At 46.4% G+C, this 27183-nt stretch overlaps 1 long non-coding RNA gene across 1 annotated transcript; it reads left to right on the top strand.

Moving 5' to 3' along the window:
- The first annotated feature begins 66 nt into the window (after positions 1 to 66).
- Positions 67 to 18577, top strand: LOC131424457 (uncharacterized). Its single transcript, XR_009227478.1, has 3 exons — positions 67 to 213; positions 15440 to 15546; positions 18425 to 18577. It is a non-coding gene; the product is annotated as an uncharacterized LOC131424457 (long non-coding RNA).
- Positions 18578 to 27183: the final 8606 nt, after the last annotated feature.

The raw sequence follows: 27183 nt of genomic DNA, 5'->3' as shown, positions 1-27183 counted from the left end.
CCTTGCGCCAGCCGATAGCGTCATCCGCGCGCCTCCGCCAATCGCACTGCGACCCGGGCGCTTGGCCCCGCCCTCCGGGATGCGGCTGGGCGAGAGGCAGTCCCTGGCTGGTGCGGCAGGCACGACCTCCCCCCTCACCTCACATGCCGCGAGCGTCGAGTGCCGGGTCCTAAAGTCTCCTCTACAACCTCTGGGCTCGAAATCTGGACACAGGTATATTTAAAAAATCCCGTTATGGTTCTGTCTTTACTCCTTTTGAGAGTCATCCTTTTCCCCCTGCCCACAGAAGGAATTCGGAGATAAGACCTATTATTATAGTACGCTGTCCAGACACGACATAACCTTGGGTACGTGGGTGCCCTCTCTCTCCCTCTCTTTCCTAAACTAAGGGGAAAAAAAAGTGTGGAGTCTTTGTTGACATGTGCCAGCTGGATAAAGAAAATAATACTAAGAAAAATAATAAATAAAAAATTATTTTTTATTATTTTATAACATTGTTATTATTATTATTATTATTATTATTGGTACTGAAAATTGAATCCAGGAGCACTTTACCACTGAGCTACATCCCCAGTATTGGTTTATTGGTTTAGAGACACAGTCTCACTAAATTGCTGAGGCTGTCCTGGAACTTTGGATCCTCCTGCCTCAGCCTCCTGAACTGCTTAGATTACAGGTGTGTGCCTTCATGCCCGACTAGGCATTGTTTTTAATCTCCACTTTCAGATGAAAAAAAAAAAAACCAAGCTCAGATACTGGAAGCAGCATTATGACTTCATGTCAGATTGTGTATCATCCATTAACAAATATTTATAGTTCTCTCGTTAATGTGTGTAAACTGCTATTCTGGGCACTAGACCTACAACCATGCACAACAACAGGTAGATTCTGATCTTAGTCTGGAGTCTAGAAGTTTCTAAGTCCCAAATCTGTTAGGGATGTGCTATGGGATCAACTCTGGACTTAGTATCTCCTCCCTGGAGTCCACATTTACCAAAATGGGTCCTAGGTCAGTTTTTACTGGACTTTCTTTGTTGATGGGAAATATTGCGTTTGAAGTACAGACAAGGATTGGGGGTGTAACCCAGTGCTAGAGTGCTTGCCTAGAGAGCATGCACAAAGCTCAGAGTTTGATCCCTGGCACTGAAGGAAAGAAAAGGAACTTGGCTCACTTCTGACTTCAAATAAAAACCAAGTTGAATCAATTAAACATCACAAAGGACAGAAAAGCTAGTAGTAGTAAAATTCATCATTAAATAATTTTTTATAAAAGCTAGATTCTTTTCTTCATATTATTAAGAAATGTAAAAACTGGGGAAGAGCTCGAAATCCCAGCTACTTGGGAGGCTGAGGCAGGATGATTGAAACTTTCAAGCCACCTGGACAACTTAGTGAGACCTGTCTCAAAATAAACTTTGAAAAGGGTTGGGCAGGTACTTCAGTGATAGAGCACTTGACTAGCATCCACAAGCCCCTGGGTTCAATCTCTAGTACCTCTCCCCCCACACACACTAAAGAAGCCACATGTCCTAGTCAACCACCAGCCCTATGGCAAGACAATTTGACAATCTTCTCATCTCTACTCCAGTCTACCCCTACAGAACCTTGACTTGGCTTCACCTAGAGACAAAGTGCTGCTTTTACCCACAGAACATTAATAGCCTTTGGGTACATTTGGAAGGAGGAGGAGATAATTTATGAGGGGATCTATGATGCTCTTGTGATGCCACATGCTCCTTCTTTATCCAGCTGGCACATGTCAACAAAGACTCTACACTTTCTTTTCCCTTAGTTTAGTTTTGTTTTTTGATGCTGGGGATTGAAACCAGAGGTACTTTACCACTGAGCTACATCCTCAGCCCTTTTTATTTATTTTTTCATTTTGAGACAGAGTCTTGCTAGGCCCTCGATAAACTGCTGAGTCTGGTCTCGAACTTGTGATCCACCTGTCTCAGCCTGCTGAGTTGCTGAGATTACAAGTATGTGCTGCTGCACCTGATGAGACTCCACAGTTCTGTATCTGTCATGAAAATACAAATTAGATACTGGAAAATTCTTTAGTAGAATTTTTAAAGTAGTCATGGCAAGGGCTCCTCTTGTCACTTATTTGGACAGTGAGTCAACAAGCATTTACTGAGTGCCACCAAGGTCCAGGCCATGTGCTATAGATCAGGTATAGCTTCCCCAAGGAGCTGGTATTCTGGTTGAGGAGATAGATGGCAGTCAAGGAGTCCTGTTCAGCTCCAAGTTACCCTTCTGGAAAGTTCTGAAGCAGAAGAGGGGTCCATGATAGTGAGTGAGAAGGTATTTGACCCCTTCTCTGGATTGCAGTCAGAGCAGGTTTCCTGAGCTAGGTAAAGGCAGCAGGAGGAGATGAGAGAGTGTTCTGGAAAACATACAATAGTGCAAAGACCCAGTGGCAGAAAGAAGTTTGGTCCTTCCAGGAACAGAGGGGGGTCAGTGTGTCTACAGGGAGAAAGCCTGAAGGGCAAGGTGGGAGGGAGAGCCCCCAGGGGTGAACCTGGCTTCAGGAATCCAGGGCTCTGAGGCCTAGGTTCTGTGCCCTGGAGGGCTCCTCAAAGTTCACAGCAAATAAAATATAACAGATCCTAATTTTCTGCAGAAGGAAGGACAAGAAAAGGAATAGTTAAAAAAAAAAAGTCTCCTGATGTGTACCTGAGATGTTCACTGGGAATATCCAAAATAAAATAGCATCAAAACAGATGTTATTTTAAATAGGATATTTCAAGAAGTGAGTGGGTGACAGACTGTGAACTCGCCCAGGAACCCTGACTTTGCAGTGTCGAATTGGAATCACACTGCATGTGGAATCCAAGATCTCGTTCTAGACTTCTTGATACCTCTGAGCCTTGGTTTCCCCATAGGAACAATAAAACTTGCAGACCTCTGTTGCAGGATGGCTCTGAGGAGCCAGAGAGATTATCAGCATTAAAGGGCCAACGCCCCTCCCCCTCCCCCGCACAGCCTTCACACAGTGCTACCCTTTGTTCTATATTCTTGTTTTGCATTTACTGAGATCGATGCATGCACGGCACCATGTAGAGTTCTCAGGAATTTTCACTTCAGGCCAACGAGGTCGGTGCTATTATTATCATTTTCCCGGGGCTCAGGCAGGTCAAGTCACGCTTTAAGCGCAGGCGCATGACTGGACAAGCACACTGACTTCCTGATGCTCAAGAGGAATACTCCAGCGCCCAGGAACAGCCTCAGGAACCTGACCTAAGGAGACGTTTGGCTATATGGACAACTTGTCGGACGTGCACCAACGGGAAGCCCAACCCGTGGGATTTTGAACCCAGACGAAGTCACTATCTACAACTGCAGCCCAGGATCAGGACCTGGCGTTGCTGTAGGTGCAGGGCGCAGGGCTCCCCGAAACCTTGTCGCTGGCGCGCAGGTGCACCTACCTGCGCATGCGCGGCCGGCGCCTCTGCAGAGCTGGGTGCGCGCCAGCAGCTGGGGGGCGGGGGAAGAATCCTGAGATCTAGGGGCCGGTCACGTGACGGCGGGAGTCCTCCTGGTGAGCAGATGGATGCGGGTAGATACTAGGGGAAAGGACAACTTGAGAGGGATCTGTCCAGAAATATGCAGAAGAACAAGAAGTAGTCTCGAACCAGAAAAAAAAGAGGAGCTGGTTGCGGCTGCCTTCGCCAGGCCTACTGAGCCACCTACCTGAATGCTTGGGCCCCCGCACACGCTGGGTGCCTTGAAGAGCCCCGAGTACAGGGTTTCGGCCACTTCTCCCACTTTCCTCCCTTCTGCTTCCAACGACGGCCCCCAGTGCTAGGGATTGAACCCAGGACCCTGGGAAGGAAAGCTTTCTACAGCAGAGCCACATCCCTAGGCTTCCGCCCTTGTGCTTTTAAGCTACATCATCAGCCTTATTTTCCCATGCTCATCTCCCACCCGCTCTTCCTGACCTCGGAGCCATTATAGATCCCCTACACTCTTTTAGGAGCAGTTACAAAAGAATTCTAACAATATTTATAAAGTACTTTACCCAATACTGGGAACCTGGTGTGAATTCAGCAGAATGTTACCTATTAATATCATTGTTAAGGAATGACGCATCTTGAGGCAGAAATTGGTGCAAAATATGTATGAGTTCTGTATGCTAAATATGTATGAGAGGGGCTGGGGATGTGGTTCAAGCGGTAGCGCGCTCCCCTGGCATGCGTGCGGCCCGGGTTCGATCCTCAACACCGCATACAAAGAGTGTGTCCGCCGAAAACTAAAAAAAATATATATAAAAAAAGAACAGAATAGAGTTTTAAAAAAAATGAGCTGGAGATGTGGTTCAAGCGGTAGCGCACTCGCCTGGCATGCGTGCAGCCCGGGTTCCATCCTCGCACCACATACAAAGATGTTGTGTACACCAAAAACTAAAAAAATAAATATTAAAAAATTCTCTCTCTCTCTCTCTCTCTCTCTCTTAAAAAAAAAAATATATATATATATATATATATATATATGAGAAATGCTTGAGTTGTGGAAAGTTCAGTCAATGTCCTACCTCTGTTTTTCTTCTTCTCTGCTGGATGCATTGGCAGAGGATGAAAATGTGATGTCTCCACCGCTCTCATCCCCACCCCCAACACACATGCCTGCAAAGACCCGCTGGGCGGGCACTGCTTGAGTTTGGGACATCCTTTCACTCAAGTTAACTGTGTGTGTGTGTGTGTGTGTGTGTGTTTGGAGTCGAGGTCAGGATGCAATTTTTTTTTTTTTTTGTAGTTGCAGATGGACAGAATGCCTTTATTTTATTTATTTATTTTTTATGTGGTGCTGAGGATCTAACCCAGTGCCTCATGCATGCTAGGCAAGAGCTCTACCATTGAGCTACAGTCCCAGCCCCCCAAAAGGCTTTCTTTTTAAAATGCCTAGACCAGGGCTGGGGATGTGGCTCAAGCGGTAGCGCGCTCGCCTGGCATGCATGCGGCCGGGTTGGATCCTCAGCACCACATACAAACAAAGATGTTGTGTCCGCCGAAAACTAAAAAATAAATATTAAAAATTCTCTCTCTCTCTCTCCCTCCCTCCCTCTCTCACTCTATCTTTAAAAAAAAAAAGAAAAAGAAAAAAAATGCCTAGACCAGGGTCTCAAGCTCAATGATTGCAAGGGTCATGCAGACATGAGTGACACCACAGAAGTGGCCAACTGTAGAGCACATGCCTTGCCCTCAGGGAGTATTGCTCACTCAGATCCTACCAGTCATTTCCAGGCAGTGAGCCCTGGAGTCTAGATTGTAGGAATTATATGATATCTCTCCATTTTTAAGTGTTGAAATGTTTGTTTGTTTTTGTTTTTTAGTGTCAATAAGGTGCTGGGGATGTAGCTCAGTAGTACAGCATGCACTTACCATGTATAAGCCCTGGGTTCAATCCCTGATGCCCAAAACTAAACATGTTAATAACTCTACTCTGGCCAAACAAAATACGTTTGAGGGCCACATTAGTTTCCCAGACTACCTGCCTAAGAACTCTGGGGAACTGGAATGTTTCTTGCCAAAGAAAGAGTTTGGGTTATCCCAGCCCCCCCCCCAAAAAAAGGTAAAATTGGGGAGCAGTGATTTTTCCAGAAAAGCACTGATGCTCCTGGTGGGCAGGGCTTTGGAGAGGGGTGGGGAGGGTATCTAGGCTCCAAATACCAAAACCTTCCCTTTGTGGCAAGAGCCACAGAATTTTCTGTCCCCGCAGCCTAGCCCTGGGGCAAAGGATAGAAAAGCTGCTCTCCCTAGATTGGGGAGCATTGTAGTGGGAGGCTCTGCCTGGACTGTGAGAGCCCTGTGGTCCTAAGACAAGCCCAGGAACAAGGAGGAGTCACCAAAACAACAAACAACAGCAAAAACAGATATCAGAAGTCTCAGTGACCTCCACCAGGGAAGGCTTAAAGCTGGTTTCATCTGGCTTAGAAAAATAAATAAATATGGCAGTTTTACATCTCAGATGTAAGAGGACAATCGTGCCTTTTACATAAATTAAACTGTTGTCAGTTCCCAGAGGAAAGAGTTTTCATTCTAAGTGGAGAAATGGTCTCTTAAAAAATATTTTTTAGGGGCTGGAGTTGTGGCTTAAGTGGTAGAGTGCTCACCTAGCACCTGTGAGGCACTGGGTTCGATCCTCAGCACCACATAAAATAAAGATATTGTATCCACCTAAAAATTAAAAAATAAATATTTTTTAGTAGTAGTTGGACACAATACCTTTATTTTTATTTATTTTTATGTGGTGCTGAGCATTGAACCCAGTGCCTCACATGTGCCAGGCAAGTGCTCTAGCACTGAACTACAATTCCAGCCCAAGAATGGTTTTGTTCAACTGTGTTGAATTTGTGGTTTTGTTTTTTTTTTTAATATTTAGTTAGTTGGTTAGTTAGTTCTCGACAGACACAACATCTTTGTTGGTATGTGGTGCTGAGGATCGAACCTGGGCCACACGCATTCCAGGCGAGCGCACTACCGCTTGAGCCACATCCCCAGCCCCGAATTTGTGGTTTTTGACATTCAGATTGATTCTAAACACTGAGAGGAGAGAGGAAGTTAAATGAAATAATGAAAAGAGCATGGACCCATGGTTCTCATTCTGTGTGCCAGGGCACCCTAGGTTACCACATCAAACCAATAAGGGCATGGTGAAAACTTTCATATATGGAGGGAAACACTATGATACTTATTGTGTTTCAGACACTGAAAACTACCATCTAGAAGTAGTTCAACATTAGACTTTACCACATTCCTTTTTTTTTTTTTTTTTGGTACCAGGTATTGAACTCAGGGGCACTCAACCACTAAGCCACATCCCCAGCCCTATTTTGAATTTTATTTAGACAGGGGTCTCACTGAGTTGCTTAGCACCTCACCGTTGCTAAGGCTGGCTTTGAACTTGCTATCCTCCACTCCTGCCCGCCCCCTCTTTTTTTTCTTTTGAAACAGGATCTCACTGTGTTTCCCAGGCTCTTCGGCTCAAGAGGGCCTCCTGCCTCAGCCTCCCCGGTAGCTGGAACTGCAGGCCCTTGTAACTGCACCCAGCTTACTACATTTATTTCTCTGGCATTGTAACTTTGTAAAGGTGGATTTGGGGCAACTGATGTGAAAGTGGCAAATAACTCATATATCAATGTAAACAAAAAAGCATGGGGATTAAGGGTGAGTCGAGGTAGAGAACTTCCTAGTATGCCAAGGCCGTGGGTTTGATGCCCAGAATCACATAACAAACAACAGCCTGGCTAAGTGGTGCATGCCTACAATTCAACCCAGCAACTTGGGAGGCAGAGACAGAAGGATCACAAATTAGAGTCCAGGCTCAGCAATTGAATGAGATCCTCAGCAATTTAGGAAGACCTTACCTCAAAATAAAAAATAAAAAGGGCTGGGGGAAGCTCAGGATGTAGCTCAGTTGGTAGAGCACTTGCCTCGCATGCATAAGGCCCTGAGTTGAATCCTCACCACCACCAAAACAAGAAAAGGGCCGAAGGTGTAACAGTGGTGAAGTGCCCCTGGGTTCAATCCCTAGTACCAAAGACACAAAACAAAAGGAAATTTGAGGCCAGCCTGAGCAACAATCAACAAAAGATTCCAGAAAAGTAATAAAGCACATTCCCACGTGATCCTCTCCAAGACTAAAGAACAGTTACTATTCTTTTTTGGCTTCACAGTTTTATTTATTTATTTGCCAGAGATTAAACCCAGGGGCACTTATCCTCTGAGCCGCATCCCCAGCCCTTTCTATATTTTATCTAGAGACAGTCTTGCTAAGTTGCTCAGGGCCTCACTAAATTGCTGAGTCCTGGCTTTGAATCCTCCTGCCTCAGCCTTCTGAGCTGCTGGGATTATAGGCATGTGCCATCATGCCCAGCACGATTTTGTTTTTAGATAAATAGATCTGGTTATGCACTAAAACGGTAGCAGAGGAATTATAATAAGTTTAGAACTGAGAAGGTAGCTCAGTGGCAGAGCGCTTGCTTAGCATGCATGAAGCCCTGGGTTAGATCCCCAGCACTATAAAAAATAAATAAAAGATAAAGAGAGCCCCCAAATTTCTGAAGTTTCAGGCATCACAAAAACTGGATCCAACGGGGCACTGTGCTGCACTCCTGTAAATCCCAGCGGCTTGGGTCTGAGGCAACAGAATTGCAATGTCAAGGCCAGCCTGGACAACTTAGTGAGACTCTCTCAAAATAAAAAGGATTGAGGATGTGGCTAAGTGGTTAAGTGCCTCTGGGTTCAATGGTATAAAATAAACTATAAATAAATAAATAAATAAAAACCTGTTCTACTCTGGCTCAGTGGGTGGCGGGGAGGTTGGATGGCCTGTCATTAGATCCAGAAGACATCATGGTGAATAAAGTAATTAACTAGCACTACTTATACTCTAGAGCTCATGAGAGGGTGCCCAGGGTGTGATTGTCACCCGCCCCCCACCCACTCCCCAACCCCAGTACCACCCCTGTCCTGAAAAGCTCCCAGGAGCCTGAGAAAACCCCACATTAAACACGCTGCCTTTCTGGTCTCCAAGCTTCCTGCTCTTCTCTGAGCTCCTCCTCCCTACCTCCTCTTGTCTGCTGTCTTCCCTCCTCTGTTTCCCCCAACCCTCCCTCCCTGACAACAGCAGCCTTCCCTCACCCCACAGAGTCAGGGCCAGAGCCTTCCCTGCCCGCTCACAGACCCAGAGCATGGGAGCCGCAGCCCAGCACTCTGGCTCGGGCTGCTGCCTTATTGGTGACTTCGGCCAGTGCCTTTTCCCTCTGGGCTTCAGTTTTCCCATTTCTCATCTACATATCCCCGAGCCCTGGTCTCTGTCCCAAATACACTGGGTGTCTCCAGCTCTTTCCTGAGTCAGAAAGCAGGTGGACAAGGAGGAACCTGCCAGGGAGCTGGCCCCACTCTTTCCCACCCTGGAGGTGTCCCGGTCCTGGCATGAGCAGAGGTCCCTGACCTGATGTTGGTAACTCAGGTCTCACTCACCTGTCATTAGATCCAGAAGACATCATGGTGAAGTAAAGTAATTACTTAGCACTACTTATACTCTAGAGCTCATGAAAGGGAGCTCTTTGCTGGGGCTCCCTCTTAAACCACGCTTCCTTCCAGACTGTGACAGAAGCCCCTCTTGAACATGTCTCCTCCTGGATACAGGAGGAGCTGTTCCAGCAGATGTTTAATACACAAAACGAAAATAGCAATTGTTTCCTTGAATGAATCTCCAACAATCTGAAGACATCTGTTGGTGACATCCCACCCTGGGACCTCCATGGCAACAGCACAGTGCTGTTTTAGATCATAAGCTATTCTGTGCTCCCGTTCACCAAAAGGCTACAAACATACCCCAGGCACCCAGTCTTCCTGCTGAGGAGACCCTGGCGAGGAGGTGGGGAGAAGGGTGTTGGCACCCTTTCCTCCCCTGGAGTTTCTTTTCTGTACTGTCTTTGGGAACCAGATTTCTTTTACTCTGAAGATGAATCTCCCAGGCATGTGATCCTCCATTCCCCCACTGCTGGGCCAATTGCACTAAGATTCTTTGAGAAGCAGGATCAAGCCCTCTGCTGTCACTACCTGCATCTCCACTCCTAATCCCTGGGTTTTCCCTTCTCGCTAGAGCAGGAAAAGCCTAGAAAGGTGGACTACAGTGAGCAGTGGATCTGGGGTGTTGCCCAGCACTGTTTAGAGGTAGGATTGGGGGAATTGGTTGGACCATGAGGGCTCTGACTTGGTCAGTGGGTTAATCCACTGAGAGGTTCTCTTTGGTGGCATATTGGGAGGCGGAGGAATCTATAGGTGTCAGGACCTAGTTGAAGGAGTGGGTCACTGGGGATGTGTCCCCAGCCCCTTCCCTGTGCCTCATGCTTTCTTGCTGCCCTCCCCTTCCCTCCCTCTTCTTTCTAGCTTGCTATGAGCTGACCAGCTTTCCTCTGTCACACCCTTCCACCACGGATATTTCTGTCTTAAGCCAGCAGACCATGGCCTGGAACCTCTGAAATGTGAGCCAGACTAAATCTTTCCTTTCAAAATGTTATGTCAGGTGTTTGGTCACTGACAAAAGCTGCCTAACTCAGGGTTCTTTCTGAGTTTTTTTCCCCTCCACTCTTCATTATACAAGAAATAACCAGTAATAGAACAGAACACCTTTTTTTGTACCAGGGATTGGACCCAGGGACATTTAACCATTGATCTATATCCCCAGCCCTTTTTAAAATTCTTTAAATTTGGAGGCTGGAGTTTTGGCTCAGTGGTAAACCAATTGCCTAGCATATGTGTGAGGCCCTGGGTTTGATTCTCAGTACTGCATATGAATAAATCAATAAAATAAAGTTCCATCAACATCTAAAAAAATATTTTTTAAAAATTCTTTATGGGCGCTGGGGCCATAGCTCAGTGATAGAGCACCCGCCTCGCATGTGTGAAGCACTGGGTTCCATCCTCAGCACCACATAAAAATAAAGATATTGTGTCCAACTACAACTAAAAAAAATTTTTTTTAATTCTTTAAATTTTGAGACAGAGTCTCACTAAGTTGCTGAGGACCTCACTAAGTTGCTGGCTTGTTTGTTGTTTTTCTAATTGGTTATACATGACAGCAAAATGCATTTGTTTGTGTGTTTGTGTGTGTGTGTGTCTGTGTGTGGTGCTGGGGATTGAACCCAGGGCCTTGTGCCTGCAAGGCAAACACTACCGACTAGCTATATCCTCAGCCCCAACAGAATGCATTTTGATTCATTGTACACAAATGGAGCACAACTTTCCACCTGGTTGTACACGATGTAGAGTTGCACCATATGTGCAGTCATACATGTATCTAGGGTAATGCCTTCATCTCATTCCACCATCTTTCCTGCCCCTATCCCACTTCTCCCCCTCTCCCTCTCCTTTGCCCAATCAGAGTTCCTCCATTCTTCCTATGCCTTCCACTTCCCCCCATTATGGATCAGCATCCACTTATCAGAGAACATTTGGCCTTTGGTTTTGGGGGTTGGCTTACTTTACTTAGTATGATATTCTCCAACTCCATCCATTTACCTGCAAGTGCCATAATTTTATTCTCTTTAATGCTGAGTAACATTCCATTGTGTATGTATACCACAGTTTCTTTATCCATTCATCTGTTGAAGGGCATCTAGTTTGGTTCCACAGTTTAGCTATTGTGAATTGATCTGCTATGGACATTGATAAGGCTGCATCACTATAGTATGCTGATTTTTGGTCCTTCGGGTATAGACTGAGGAGCAGGATACCTGGGTCAAATGGTGGTTCCATTCCAAGTTTTCTAAGGAATCTCCATATTGCTTTCCATAGTGGTTGCACCAATTTGCAGTGCCACCAGCAATGTATGAGTGTACCTTTTCCCCCACATCCTCGCCAACACTTATTATTGCTTGTATTCTTGATAATTGTTGAGGCTGGCTTTGAACTTTGATCCTTCTGCCTCAGCCTCAAGAGTTGCTGGGATTATAGGCAAGTGCCACCTCACTTGCCCAGCTCACTTTTTTTTTTCTTTTTTATTAAGGTGGGGTCTCACTCTGCTCCCCGTTGCCCAGGCTGGTCTCCAAATTGGCTTGTGTTCAAGTGCTCTTTTCTGAGCCCTTCCTCCCTCAGCCTCCTGAGTAGCTGGGACTACAAGTTTGAGCCACCTAACTCAGCAGCAACACTACAACTTTGTTAAAAAATATCTCAATAAAGGACTGGGAGCTGGGCACAGTGGCGCATGCCTGTAATCCCAGCAGCTCGGGAAACTGAGACAGGAGAATCTTGAGTTCAAAGCCAGCCTCAGCAACTGTGAGGCGCTAAGCAACTCAGTGAGACCCTGTTTCTAAATAAAATGCAAAATAGAGCTGGGGATGTGACTCAGAGGTCTAGTGTCCCTGAGTTCAATTCCTGGTACCCAAAAAATAAAGTATTGTTTCCATCTAAACTGAAAAAAAAAAAGACTAGGGATATAGCTCAGTGGTAGAGCACTTACCTAGTCTGCATGGAGACCCTCTTCAATCCCAGGCATTACAAAAAAAAAAAAGAAGAAGAAGAAGAAGAAGAAGTCGTCGTCAAGCTGGGCATGGTGGTGCACACCTGTAATCCCAGTGGCTTGGGAGGTTGAGGCAGGAGGAAACCAAGTTTGAGGCCAGCCTCAGCAACTTAATGAGGCCCCAAGCAACTCAGCAAGACCCTCCATCAAAATATATAAAATTTAAAATGGCTGGGGATATAGCTTTATGGCAAAACCCCTGGGTTTAATCTCAGTACCCCCAATTTTTTTAATTAAAAAAAAACAAGGGAGAGAACTGAACAACAACAGATGAGGTAGAGAGGGAAGATGGGAGGGGAGGGGAGGGGGGATAGTAGGGGATAGGAAAGGCAGCAGAATACAACAGTCACAAATATGGCATTATGTAAAAATGTGAATGTGTAACTGATGTGATTCTGCAATTTGTATTTGGGGTAAAAATGGGAGTTCATAACTCACTTGAATCAAATGTATGAAAGATGATATGTCATGAGCTTTGTAATGTTTTGAACAACCAATTAAAAAAAATGGTCTGGGATGTGTCTCAGTGGTAGAGAACCCCTGGGTTCAATTCCCAGTACTAAATAAATAAACAAGATAAAACAAAATAAAAACTATTATGGTAGTCAGACTGATGGCACATGCCTATAATCCCAGCTACACAAGAGGCTAAGGTAGGAGGATCAAAATCTGGAGACCAGCCTGGGCAACCTTAGCCAGACCCTGTCTCAAAATAAACGCTAAAAAGGACTTGTGACATAGCTCAGGGTTATAGTGCCCCTAGGTCAGTCCCCAGTATCAAAAATATTTAGTAATAAAGGTAATTAAAGAGATTGCACTCTCCAGGTTGTTAGTGGACAAACTAACATTAAGTGCTTCCTAAAAGGATGTGGCAGGAACAGGAAACACCCAATATCACCTGTTTAATGTTATAGCCCTAAAAGTTCAGTCTGAATCAAATCATAAACAGACAAAGCAACATGATGGGACATTCTCCAATTGCCTTGGAATTTAGAGAAAAAAAAAATTTCACGAAAAGAAAAAAAAAAATTTTCACGAAAAGTCACGAAAGGAAAAAAGCAAAAGAATTGTTCTAGATTTACAAATTAAGGATCTGGGCATGGTGGCGCATACCTGTAATCCCAGCAATTTTGGAGGCCGAGGCAGGAGGATCATGAGTTCAAGGTCAGCCTTAGCAACTTAGCAAGGCCATGAGCAACTTAGCAAGACCCTGTTTCAAAATTAAAAAATAAAAAGGGCTGAGTAGGTGGCTCAGTGGTAGAGCACCCCTGGGTCCAATCCCCAGTATAAAAAAGGGGGGGGAGGGGCAGGGCTAAGGGAATAGCTCAGTGGTAGAGCGCTCGCCTGGGACCCGTTGGATCCTCAGCACCGAATAAAAATAAATAAATTAATTAAAGGTATTGTGTCCATCTACAACCAAAACATAAAAATAAATTTAAGGCTGGAGTTGTAGCTTAGCGGTAGAGTGCTTGCCTAGCACATGCAAGGCCCTGGGTTCAATCCTCAGTATCACATAAAGATAAATAAATAAAATAAAGGTATTGAGTCCAACTACAACTAAAAAAAAATTTTTTTTTAAAGGATTGGGGAATGTAGCTCAGCATTAGAACACCCCTGGGTGTAATCCCTAATACCACACACATGTGCACAGAGACACAATTAAAATTAAGGAGCTGTAACAACTAAATTCACTGTCAGATTCCTAATTAGAATATACAATTTAATAAAACTAAGCTTAAAGGACATTTTGGGGGCAGTTACAGAAATCTGAACACAGATGGTGTGCTGGATAATTTTGTATCCAGTGCCTCCTAAGTGAGATAATAGAATTGGGCTTATGTAAGATATGCTAAGTATTAGGACACACACACACACACACACTTTTTTTTTTCCTCCTTTTTTGTGATACCAGAGATTGAGCTCAGGGGTACTCTATCACTAACCTTCATCCCCAGCCTCCCTAAATTGTCCAGGCTGCCCTGGAATTCCACCTTCCTGCCTCAGTCTCCTGAGTTGTGGGATTAAGAGTGTACCACCCTGGCAGAAGATGTATTTTTTAAAATATAGTTAAGAGTGAAGGTTGGATATTTGCATTTTATCTTTCCTTTATTTATTTGTTTTCATTTATTTATTGACTTATTGTAGTACTGGAAATTGAACCCGGAGGCACTCTACCACTGAGCTACATTCCCCAGCCCTTTCTATTTTTTATTTTAAGGCAGGATCTCCTTAAATTGCTGAGATTGGCCTCAAACGTGCCATCCTCCTGCCTCAGTCTCCCCAGTAGCTGAGATTACTTGTGTATGCCTCCATGCCTAGCGGCATTTTACCTTTCGACAATTGAGAAAAAGTATTTTTTCTTCTCCCCAGCAGTACTTGGAATTGAGCAAAGAATTTTAATGTGTGTCTGTGTATACCTGTGCACATACATATGTATCAGTTAGGGTTTAACTAGAGAGGAAGGGTCACTCTGGGTGACTGGTATAGGAACTAGGCCTCTGCAATGTGGGCCGCCATGGAGGAGCCAGCTGTGTGAGGTTCTATAACTTGCTAATAGCTGGAAAGGAGAGAGGCTTGCCAAGTCAGGGAGAGCAAGGGCAGAACACACCGGGGCCTCAGTCTGTCCCCCACCCTTTTCAATATTGAGGAGACAGGTGATCTGCCGGAGAACAGGGTCCTTTCCTTGAGTGGTGCACAAACCTGGCCCACAACTCAAAGAAGCTGAAGGAAAAGACACAATGGGAACTGGAGAAGCTGCAGGCCCAGGTGCTGCCCAAACCCAACAAATCCCAGGCAAATTAGCAGATGAACGACAACCATGGCCACCAGCAACAGAGCCTGCAGCCTTCCACCAAAGTGCAGCACAGGCAGTGCAGCTGCGCCACGGCGGCGCTGGGGGATGCAGCTCAGGGGTGGAGCACACCAGGCAAGCGCCAGGCCCTGGGTTCCATCCCCAGCACCAAAAAAAAAAAAAAAAGAAGAAGAAGAAAAAGAAAAAGAAGTTGCTTCTCTTTCCAAATCTGGTACAAACTAATTTAGTGACCAACCCAATTCAGAATCCCACAGGGAGAGAATTCAAGGAAAGTCAGTTCCAGCTGAGCCAAGCTGATACAGCACAAAGTGGAACATGTGTCTGTGAGGAAGAGGAAGCAGACATGGCAACTGTTAGGAATTGGTGGCTCCAGGTGAAGAGCACTCAGCTTTACTGTAGTTTGAAATTTTTAATAAAATTTGGAGAGTTGGAAAAGGCATCAGGCCCAGATGGATTTACTAGGTTTTTAACTCGGTTTCATCTAGCGTTTGAAGATCTGATTGTTCTGATTATTAACAGAAACTATTCTAGATCATAGGAACATATAGAGGTTCCCAATTCATTCTCCTAATATAAGCTTACTTTTTTTTTTTTAAGATCAACAAAGGGGAGCTGGGCACGGTGGTGCATGCCTGTAATTGCAGCAGCTTGGGAGGCTGAGGCAGGAGGATCAGGAGTTCAAAGCCAGCCTCAGCAAAAGCAAGGTACTAAGCAACTCAGTGAGACTCTGTCTCTAAATAAAATACAAAATGTGGCTGGGATGTGGCTCAGTGGTGGAATGCCCCTGAGTTCAATCCCCAGTACCCCACCCCACCCCCCAAAAAATAGTTCCAGGCAGGGGAAGGCAGTGCAGGTCAGTGGTAGGGTATTGCCTAGCACACACAAAGGCCTGGGTTCAGACTAGGGATGTGGCTTGGTGGTAGAGTGCTTGCCTAGCATGTGCTAAGGCCCTGGATTCAATCCCCAGTACTGAAAAGGCCTGGGTTCCATCCCCAGCATTGGAAAAGAAAAAAGAAAAGTTATAAGAGCTTTAAATGGGCATGGGCAGGACTGCAGCTGGGATCATGGACGGGAAAGGGACTGGAGAGAACGTTCCAGTTCCCATCCATACCTGTTGCTTCATCTACATCTGAACCGTAAATAATAAATTATCAAGTGCGCACCTGTAATCCCAGCTACCCCGGGAGATTGGGGCAGGGGATCCCAAATTCAAGGCCAGCCTTGGCAACTTATTAATACTCTGTCTCAAAATGAAGAGTAGAAAGGTTTGGGTATGTAGCTCCGTGGCAAGGTGCTTGAGTAGCATGTGCCCAGGTTCAATCCTCAACATGGCAAAAAAAAAAAAAAAAAGGTACCCAACTGTGCACTTGCTATATGTAACTTTTATTGAAATAGAAATAAAATGTTGGGGCTGGGGCTGGGGCTGGGGCTCAGTGGTACAGCGCTTGCCTAGCATGTGTGAGGCACTGGGTTTGATTCTCAGCACTGCATACAAATAAAAAATAAAGGTCCATCAAAAAACAATTTAAAAAAAAAGAAATGTTAAAACATAACCATTGCCTTGGTGTAGAGACTAGAGCCATGGTCCAGACAGACCTGAGAAGGGAGCCAGGAGAAAGGGACAATGACCCAGGATGAAAGGGGCAGAGATGGGGCACACAGGAGTCCTTGAGGGAGGAAGGGGCTCAAGGTGAGTTCATGTTGAACAACTGGGTGATTGGTAGTGCTGGAAACTGAGATGGGGGTTCTGAGATAAGCGGGACCTCTGGAGCCCTGTTCCCAGCCCCATTTCACCCTCGAGTTGAATTCCCTCTGCGGCTGTGCGTGGACTACCACCAGGGGGCAGTGGGTCCCTTCCTGACTGAATCATGGTGCAGGTGCTGGGTGGAGTCCAATACCAGCAGGTCCAGAGAGCAGCCCTCTGGATTCATAGGTGAAACATAGTGTTCAGGTGTTCTCGGAGCCAAGACTCTGTGCCCCTCGTAGAAGCATTTACGGGAGGGGAAGGGAAGGAATTTCCATCCCCAATCCCTTGTGACTCTAGCCCATCCCTGGTTCCCCTTTCTGGTCAGGAAGGAACCGGGCTCCATAAGATGATTCCAAGAACTTGCTGTGGACACTGTCCTCCCCACCTGCCTCAACTCAACCCTAGTCCTGCTCAGGGAAGGGATGGAACTCCCAGAGAGCACTCACTGCCCATGTCCCCCATACTGTTGCTTCAACCTGACATTCTTTTCTGCTGGGCATTCTATACATTCCTCAAAGATTGTTTCCTCCAGGACCCTTGCCTGACCTGAGCCTTGGGTCACACCCAGTCCCCCTCCTTCTCCCATCATGCCCCTCTCTTCCTAGATCATAGTAGTCCATGTAGCTGGCTGGTGCTTCAGCTCAGCTGTGGCTCTGAAAGGCAGGGCTGGGCCTCACTTGGTCTCAAAGAATATTTGTTAAATGAATGAAAGATTGAGTGAATGTAAAAGGACGGCATCTCAGTCCAACCTGGAGTTTTGAAGTCAGAGAGAGCAGGGATTGCCAGCTGCAGTGGCACATGCTTATAATCTCAGTGACTCAGGAGGCTGGGGCAGGAGGATTGAAAGTTCAAGGTCAGCCTCAGCAATTTAGCAAGGACTTAAGCAACTTAGTGAGACCCTGTCTCAAAATTAAAAAAAAAAATTAAAATTAAAAAAAAGGTTTGGGGATGTGGCTTAGTGGTTAAGCACTCCTGGGTTCAATCCCCAGTACCAAAAAAAAAAAAAAAAAAAAGAGAGAGAGAGAGAGAGACCAGAGTTTAAGTATGGGCATTACCACTTATGAGCTATGAAAGCTCAGCAACAGTGTTAACATCTCTGGGCCCCAATCTCCTCATCCAGGTATTTCAAATTTTTTTGTTTTGCTTTGTTTTGTTTTGTTTGGTGATGGTGGATTGAATCCATGGCCTCAAGGTTGCCATGCACACACTATTAGAATTATTGGGCAGTTTCAGTGGTCTGATGCTTGTTAATCCCTTAACCTGAAATCTACATATAGTATATGCTTAATAAAAACAAGAGATTTATGTGTGTGTGATTAAAAATGTAATTTGTGGGTTGGAGCAATTGCTAGCATGCAGAGAGTGCTGGGCTCTATTCCTAACACTGCAAAAAAAAAAAAAAAAAGGAAAAAGTAAACTGAATTTGTGTGTGTGTATGTAATTATATTTGTTTATGCAAGCATAGAAAAATAAGAATGTAACCAGGTGTGGTGGTGCACACCTGCAATCTCAACGACCAGGACACAGAGGCAGGAGGACTGCAAGCTTGAGTCCCGCCTCAGCAATTTAGCAAGATCCTACCTCAAAGTAAAATAAAAAGGGCTTGGGATGTGGTTTGGTGGTAAAGCGCCCCTGGGTTTAATCCTTAGTACTGCACACAAAAAAAGAAAAGAAAAAGAAGGCTGTAAAAACTAAATTACTGTTAGTTAAGACCAGAGAGTGAAATTGAAGAAATAAGGTAAAAGTTTTCATGCTGTAGTTCTTATATTTCTGTAGTTAGACGTCTCATATTAAACATATTTTTCTCTTCCTTCTCCTCCTTCTTCTTTTTTGAGATGGGATCTTGACGTTGTCCAGACTGGTCTTGAAGTTCTGGGCTCAAGGAATCCTCCCACCTCAGCCTTTCAAGTAGCTGGGACTACCAGTGTGCACCACCACAGCTGGCTAGCATGGTTTAAATAAATAATGTAACATTTAAATGAAAAATAAAATTCAATAAGCATGCAACAGAATGTTCAACTCAAATTATTAGTCATCAGTCACAAAGGAAATGAGAAAACCACCAGGAGATACAAGGGCTCACCAGCAGGAAAGCTAGGATTAAAGGCCTGGCAATACCAAGTGTCCGCAGAATGTGGAACAGCCGGAACTCTTATACATTGTTGGTGAGGGTGTAAAAGAACAAAGACATTCTGGAAAAATGCTTGACAGTTTCTAGTAACAAGAACACATCCCTTCTGAACCAGAAATTCCACTCCTAGCTATTTACCCAGGGCTAATAAAGAAATGTGTCTAAAAAAAACTTACACACATATGTTAGCAGCCTCATTATTTATGAGCCCCAAACTGGAAGCAGCCCAAATGTCTACTGACAGAAGCACTTTATCTAGCCAGTGGAGTATTACACAGCAATAAAAAGGAATAACTAGCCAAGCACAGTGGCACATGCCTGTAATCTAAGCAACTCAGGAGTTTGGGATAGAAGGATCATAAATTCAAAGCCAGTTGACTGAGACCCTGTCTCAAAATAAAAAGTAAAAAGTACTGGGTATGTAGCTAAGTGGTAAAGGGCCCCTGGGTTCAATCCCCATACCAAACATAAAAAATAAAATAAGAGTGAGCTACCCACACAGGCAGCCACATGGATTTATATCAAGTGTTTTGCAAAAGAAGCCAGACACCAGACACCAAAGAAAATCAATTGCATTGCTATTTAATTCAATTTATATGAAGTTCTAGGAAAACAAAAACAGTTCATTGTGATGAAAGTCAAATAGCAGTTATCTTTAAAGCAAAATGGACCAGTACAAGAGGACTTTTTGAGGTGTGGAAATGTCGTATCTGTGCCTGGGTGATGGTGACAAGTATCTACATGCAGATGAAAGACCACTGCCCTAGCACAATGTCCACAACAGCCCCCACGGTACCCAGGATGGAGCCAGGGCTGCTCTGCCACTCAGCGACATCCTCAGCCCCTTTCTACTGTTCATTTTGAGACAGGATCTTGCTAAGTTGCCCAAGCTGCCCTCCAACTTGCCATCCTCCCGCCTCAGCTTCCTGAATCACTGGGATTACAGCATGTGCCACTTGGCTTTATTTTTAACAGCCCCAACAGGAAACAGCTCAAATATCCATCAATAAGCCGATGGAAAAACTGTGATCTATCTCTACAGTATGGGACAGCCCAGCAATAAAGCAGAATGAACTATTAATATAATAATATGGATGAATCTCAAAGTAATGATACTGAGTGAAGGGTGGGGGGTGGACAGCAGTAGATAAAAAAGAGTAGTGCCGCCAGGCACGGTGGTGCACACTTGTAATCCCAGCAGTTCAGGAGGCTGAGGCAGCAGGATTGTGAGTTCAAAGCCAGCCTCAGCAACTTAGTGAGGCCCTAAGTAACTCAAGGAGACCCTGGCTCTAAATAAAATACAAAGGGCTAGGGATGTGGCTCAGTGGTTAAGCACCCCAGGTTCAATCCCTGATACCAAAAAATAGTAGTGCTGTGTGATTCCATTAATATACAATCTTGGAAAATGCCAGCTGATCTATAAAGATGAAAATCAGGTCAACTGTTGCCCGGGGAGCTGTGGAGGGAGTAGAGGGAGGGAGAGTCACCAAGGGCAAGAGGGAGCTTTTTTGAGTAATGGGTATACCTTTGATGTTGACTGTGATGATGGTTTTACACGTATAAGTAAATAAAATAAAGGTATTGTGTCCAAATAAATAAATAAAGATATTGTGTCCACCTATAACTAAAAAATTTTTTAAAAATTAAAAACATATGCCCCAAACCATCAAATTCTGTACTTTAAATATATACAGTTTATTATCCATCAATTATATTTCCATAAAACCTTTTTTTTAAATTTAATTTTATTTTTTTTCAAACTTTTTTTTAAGAGAGAGAGAGAGAGAATTTTAATATTTATTTTTTAGTTTTCGGCGGACACAACATCTCTGTTTGTATGTGGTGCTGAGGATCGAACCCGGGCCACACGCTTGAGCCACATCCCCAGCCCTCCATAAAACCTTTAAAACGTATTTTGTTTATCTATTTATTTTTGTGGTGCTGGGGATGGAACCCAGGCCCCTGCACATGCTAGGCAAGTGCTCTACCACTGAACTACAGTCTCAGCCTCAAAAACATATTTTTAAAATTCACTCAGCCTGGGTGTGGTGGCTCATGCCTGTAATCCCAGTGATGTGGGAGGCTGAGGCAGGAGGATAGAAAATTGAGGCCAGCCTTAGTAATTTAGGGAAAGCCTCAGCTACTTAGTAACACCTTGTCTCAAAAAATAAATAAATAAATAAAAGCCTGGGGATGTGGCTCAGTGGTACAGCAACTCTGGGTTCCACCCTCAGCACTAAATAAAATAAAATAAAATAAAATAAAAAGCCTGGGGATGTGGCTCAGTGGTACAGCACCTCTGGGTTCTGCCCTCAGTACTAAATAAAATAAAATAAAACAAAAACTCAGGCCTAGTGTAGTGATGCACGCCTGAAAGCCCGGCTACTTCAGGAGGCTTAGGCAGGAGGATGGAAAGTTTGAAGTCAGCCTGTACAATTCAGCAAGACCTTGACTCAAATTTCAAAAATGGAAAAAAAGGGTTGAGGATGTAGCTCAGTGGTAGAGCATCTAATGTTCTATCCTCAGTACTGCAAAAACCCCAAACAGCCCACAACTTAGTTGTTATATGTAAATTAAACTCCAACAAAGGAAAGAGGGGAGGAGTAGAGACCACATCCAGGTGCCTGACCTTGTCTCAGGGATTAGCTCTTCTAGCCTCACCCAGGCCCCCAGGGTTTGTTCCTGCTAACGTGGAGCACCCCCAGAGAGTTCCCATGGATCAGCTGCTCTGAGCCCAGCTGGGGCACTTGGGAGGCAGTCTCTTTCCTGGCCCTGATGGCCCAGCTCAAAGGACACAGGCTGGGGGATCCCAGGACCCTGGACTGGAGCTTCTACCATGGTCTGTCATCAGAATTAGAATTCAGCGGGGCTGGGGCTGGGGTTGTGGCTCAGAGGTAGAGTGCTCGCCTACATGCGTGAGGCACTGGGTTTGATCCTCAGCACCACATAAAAATAAAATAAAGATATTGTGGGGCTGGGGCTGGGGCTGGGGCTCGGCAGTAAATGCTCGCCTTGCATGTGAGAGGCCCTGGGTTCGACCTTCAGCACCACATATAAATAAATAAAATAAAGGTATTGTGTCCAAATAAATAAATAAATAAAGATATTGTGTCCACCTATAACTAAAAAACTTTTTTTTAATTAAAAAAAAAAAAAGAATTCAGCGGGGCTGGGGTACAGTTCAGTGGCAGAAGGAGTTGATCTCCAGCTGGATAAAAAACTACACAGAGAATCCAGTGCAGACCCACCTATCTTCCCCTGGGGTCCCCACAGTACTCACAAGAGCAGTTACCCTTCCGGACAGGTGGGCTGTACATAGATGATCCCATTGTCCCCAACAACCAATCTGATGGGGATTATTGGCTCCATTTACAAAAATGGAGGCCCAGAGTGGTCAGAGCCAGCCTAGACCCTGCGACCAGGGGCAGCCTGGAGAACATGCATGCTACTGACAGGGCCTGCTGAGAGCCCCAGCCACTCTCCTGGGTGGGCGGGGAGGAAGCATTTCTCCGCCCTGGGGCTCTCTGAAGGCACAGAAAGACACCTGGAGGGAGCAGGAGTGGTAGTAACTGTTAGTAAAGGCATCACCTCTGTGTTTTGTAGAGCAGGAGACACTGGAGAGAAGGCACTGCACAGGTGAATGGTGTGCAGTGGTGCAGGGGGCAAAGTCCTCCTCCTCCTCCCCCTCCTTCTTCTTTTTCTTCTCCAGTACTGGGGGCTGAACCCCATGGGTGCCTTACCACTGAGCCACATCCCCAGCCCCATTTTGTATTTTATTAGAAACAGGGTCTCACTGAGCTGCTTAGGGCCTCGCTAAATTGCTGAGGCCAGCTTTGAACTCAAGATCCTCCTGCCTCTGCCTCCTGAGCTGCTGGGATTACAGGCGTGTGCCAATGCACCCAGCCCCTCAGCCCTTTTTTTATTTTATTATTTAATTTAATTTATTTATTATTATTTTTTTTGTGGTGCTGGGGATGGAATGCAGAGCTTTGTGCATGAGAGGAAAACACTCTACCAACTGAGCTGTATCCCCAGCCCCTTATATTTTATTTTGAGACTAGGCCTCACTAAATTGCTGAACTGGTCCTTGAACTTTTGATCCTCCTGCCCCAGCCTCCCAGGTAGCTGGGATTACAGGTGTGCGCCACCACCACCCTGCCACCGCCACTGTATCCAGCAGGGGAAAGAATCTTGATTAAGTGGCCCCTTGGTCTGCCTGGTTCTGCAGTTAAGACATCTGTGTGGCTTTTTTCCCACCTGTCAGATGCACCAGGTGTTGTCCTACTAGTAGGGGTCTGAAGTGCTGGGGAGCAAAGGCACCAGGTTGGAAAACTGGCTCCCCTGCTTCCCACCTTTGCACCCCATCTCCCCTCTGCCAACTTCAGCCTCCTCATCTGCAAAATCCTCACGGGACTGTAATGCCGAGAACATGTACCCAGCACACAGAGGCTGCTGGGTGTCATAGCCATGTGATTCTGTCCTTGTCACTTTGTAATCAATGAAGACTCGAAGACGCATTCCCCGGCCAGGGAAGTTTCAGTCTAGCGAGACAGCGTATCTTCAAACCACTTAGAACTTACAAAGACTTTCACAAGGTCACAGTGTGACTGGGCATCAGACAGGGCTCAGCCCTGGATTTGGGGGCAGAGACAGGAATTTGTCCATAGGCAGCACTGGTCCCCTTAGTAGAAGGCTTGGTATCCCTAGTCCCACTCAGTGGCACATGCCCGTCCTCTTAACTACTCTAGAGGCTGAAGAGGAGGATGGCAAGTTCCAGGCCAGCCTGGGTAGCTTAGCCAGAGCCTGTATCAAAATAAAATTAAAAAGGGCAGGAGATGTGGCTCAGTGGTAGAGTGCCCTGGGATTCCTCCCCAGTACCACCCCCCCCACACACAGAAAGAATGAAAAAGCTCAGAATCTGCTGATCTTCAGACACTAAATATCAGTGGCATCCCCTCCCCATGGCCACACAGAACAGACACAGTGTTTCAATTACACCTCTGCAGTGTACACACCCCCATGCCTCCCAGAGGAGGTCCACCCTGCCCCCTCTCTGCAGACTCTTGCCCCAGCCTACTGTCACTGACTTTCCCAGTTCTCATGGAGGTGTCACAAGGGATAGGGCATCCCAGTCCTGTCCAGCGCTCTGCTCTGGGGTCCCTAGCCAGTCCTTAAGGCACAGAGGCCAGCACCCACCCCAAAGTACCACATCTCTCTCCCCCACTCCACCCACCTTCCTTTTTGACCTTCTCTTTGTTTCTCACCAAACAATGGCATCTGTCTGCCAGACTGTGGCCTGAGGAAGGTGGAGACCAAGTCTCAGTCCCCCTGACACACTTGGCATTTGGGAAATATTTTTGGAATCCAAGATTATCCTCATTCTCTCCAAAAAGCCCAGAGGAAAGAAATTAGTAAGACCTGAGGGAGAAAGGAAGGAGGGCCAGGCTGGGGCGGAGGGGACCCGCCCTGAGTAGGCCCAGCCTCACCGCAAGCTTAGTCACTGGGGAGGGCGGGCAGGCCTGCAGTGCTGCCATCCTGGAAGGCTCTGAGTCACCAGCTGGTGAGGGGCAGCTGCAGCCCAGCAGGAAACCAAGGCTAGTGTGAGGAGTGGGCGGGACTAGGGGCCGGCACCCCTCCCCTACTAGCCCCAGGAACAGAGAGGGACTGTCCAGTGGCCGCTCAGTGCCCAGATCTCCAGGCCTTGCAGGGAGTCAGGAGCCTGGTTGATTCTTAGAGGCTCACTCTGGAGGAGGGGGTGGGAGGGGTCGTAAGACTTGTGCACAAGTCACCAGGACACAAGGGATTCTTGACAAGGGACATAGGACAGGCACACAGTGAAGTCCTGGGAAATGCTGACCCTCTTCAGCAGGGCACTTCAGCCGGCAACTTGTCTCCAAGTATCTGAATCTCAAAAGAAGGGTGAGCCCAGTGATTTCAGTTCTAGAAATATGTCCCCAGAAAATAATTATGAAAGCAAGCGTCCAGTCCTAGAAGAGGTTGTTGCTGTTTTCATTTCTGGGGATCCAACCCAGGGCCTTGGCATGCTAGGCTAGCACTACCACAGGACTACACCCAGGAGAATAGTTTAACAGAGCCCACACGATGGGATGGTACACTGCCTCTAAGAACTAGTAGATGAGCCTCTAATCTGTAATCCCAGTGGTTTGGGAGGCTGAGGCAGGAGGATCACGAGTTCAAAGCCAGCCTCAGCAATTTAGTGAGGCCCAAGGCAACTCAGCAAAACCTATCTTTAAATGAAATATGAAATAGGGCTGGGGATGAGGTTAAATGTTCCTGGTTTCAATCACAGGTACCAACAGCAAAAAAAAAAAAAAAAATAGTAGATGAACCAAGTGTTTTAGTGTACCCCTTTATTCTAGCCACTTGGGGAGAGCAAGGCAGGAGGATTGCAAGTTTGAGGCCAGCCTGGGCAACTTATAAGACCCTGTCTCAAAAAAAAAAAAAAAAGCCTGTGGCCTGTGAATGGAGCACAATGGTAGCGCAGCCCCGGGTCCCATCCCTGGTACAAAAAAACGTTAAAAATTATCAGATGAATGCAGGCCTGGTGGCACACACCTGGAACCCCAGCGATTTGATGCATGTCCCGGAAGTCATCTTGGCTGAGCAGTGGTGAAGACCGAAGAGGCAGGAGACTGCCCAGAAGTGTGCAGCCCTACCCTGCGCGAAAGCAGGAGCTCCTGTCACCCTTGTGGTCCTGCTGCAGTCTCACTTGCTGCCTGCCTGCTGCAGCACCGCTGACCTGGCATCAGTGCCTTTGGGTCTAACACAGAATCAAGACCTGGGAGGGTGGCGGGCACCCGCTCTGGGAGGTCTGCAAGCAGAGGACGGGCCTGGCAGAGCTGCTGTAGAAAGGACTTTGCTGCCCAGGCAGGCGGGCTTGGCCGCGGCAGTGTGATCATACACAAACCCATGGTGTGTCCCCTATGCCTCTCAGCCAAGCTCCCGTCACACTGCCATCAGGGATGTCATGTTGAAAGAAGGCAGGCCCGGTCCTCAGAGAGGAAGACCAGCTTACACAGATAATCATATGCAAAGTAAAATAATGGAGTGTGCTGACTGCAATGGAGGAGGAGCACACAGGGTGCTGGGGGAATCCTAATGGGGGCCTGGCCTAACTAGGGGTTGGAGCAGAAAGGCTCTCCCAGGAGGGGAGAGGCTAGAGATCTAAAGGGTGAACGGTCCTCGAGAGGCAAGATGGGAGAAAGGGAATCACTATTTCATAAACCCTGTGGTAGGATGGAGCATGGCTAGTTTGAGGAGGTGAAAGTTTGGGGTAGCTGGAGAAGGGTGAGAGGAAGAGGGACAAAGAGGAGGCTGGCAGTACCCTCAAAATGCCATGTTCAGGAGTCTGACTTTGTCTCGGACAGTGGGAGCTACAAAAGGCTTAAGATGGGGAAATGACCTGGCCGTGTCCAGGGGGAATAAATAGGAGGCTGGAGGCAGGGAGGCCACCAAAGGACCAGGCAGTTGCTAAGGGCAGGTGTCGTGGTGCCTGGGTCTTGGCATGGACAGTGGTGGAACTGGGGGGAAGTGGCAGCCTCACCACTGAAGAAGCAAGAAGGGAGGTCAGGGGACAGGTGGCAGAGGCTGAGGGCTGCGGCTCCTTCCACCATTCAGCAGGTAACAGAGGGGAGGTATGGGCCGGGTGCCAGGGTCCCTTCGGCTCAACAGGCCATGCCAACTGGGTAAGCAGAGGCGGACACTCGATATTCCTCCAAAACAAAATCCTGGTCATTCACACTCCCTGCTGTTCACTGGAGGTGTTTGTTTGTTTTTTCTCCTGGTCTATTTCAGGTCTGACGGGTTTGTGGGGCGAACAGAGCCGGGGCTCAGAGCCAACTGGGAGGGAGAGAGCTCCTTCTTCCTCCAAGACCAGGAAGGGGCATTGCCTGAGCCTCCACTGAAAGCTCTGGGCAATGCCTTCCCTTCTCTGGGACTCCGGCCAGGTTCTGGCTCCAGCCCTCTAGACCCTCCCTTTCAAAGTGAAGTATTATTATTCTTCACCTTTGGGTCCTAGTTTCCAAAAGTGCTTTAGGGTAGAGCGGGGTGGGGCAGCCCTGCAGCAAGGCAGCTTGGCAGAAGCCACTTCCTGACAAAGGACTGATTAGTCAGGGGATGTAGGTGGCATTCTCTGTTCAGGAAGGGACCCAATCTCCCCTTCCTGTCCTAGATTGGGACCATTCCTACTCTTCTGTCCACATCCCTGGTGTGGGCCATAAGAAGGGTCAGGAGAGCCTGGTGGGTAATCAGCATTCAGAGTCCTGGAAGGAGCAGAGATCTCCCCACCCCTATCCCAAAGCATCAAGAAAATCTTGCTATAGAAAGAGTTCTTCCAGCTGGGTACAGTGTAACCCCAGTGACTCTAAAGGATTGCAAGTTCAAAGCCAGGCTCAGCAACTTAGTGAGGCCCTATGCAACTCAATAAGATCCTGTCTCTAACTA

Source organism: Marmota monax, unplaced genomic scaffold (genome assembly GCF_021218885.2).
Source record: "Marmota monax isolate L192 unplaced genomic scaffold, Marmota_monax_Labrador192_F-V1.1 WCK01_AAM20220418_F8-fsc00020, whole genome shotgun sequence".
NCBI classification, from domain to species: Eukaryota; Metazoa; Chordata; class Mammalia; order Rodentia; family Sciuridae; genus Marmota; species Marmota monax.
The sequence above is the reverse complement of the archived record's forward strand: the minus strand, read 5'-3'. Positions and strand labels throughout refer to the sequence as shown.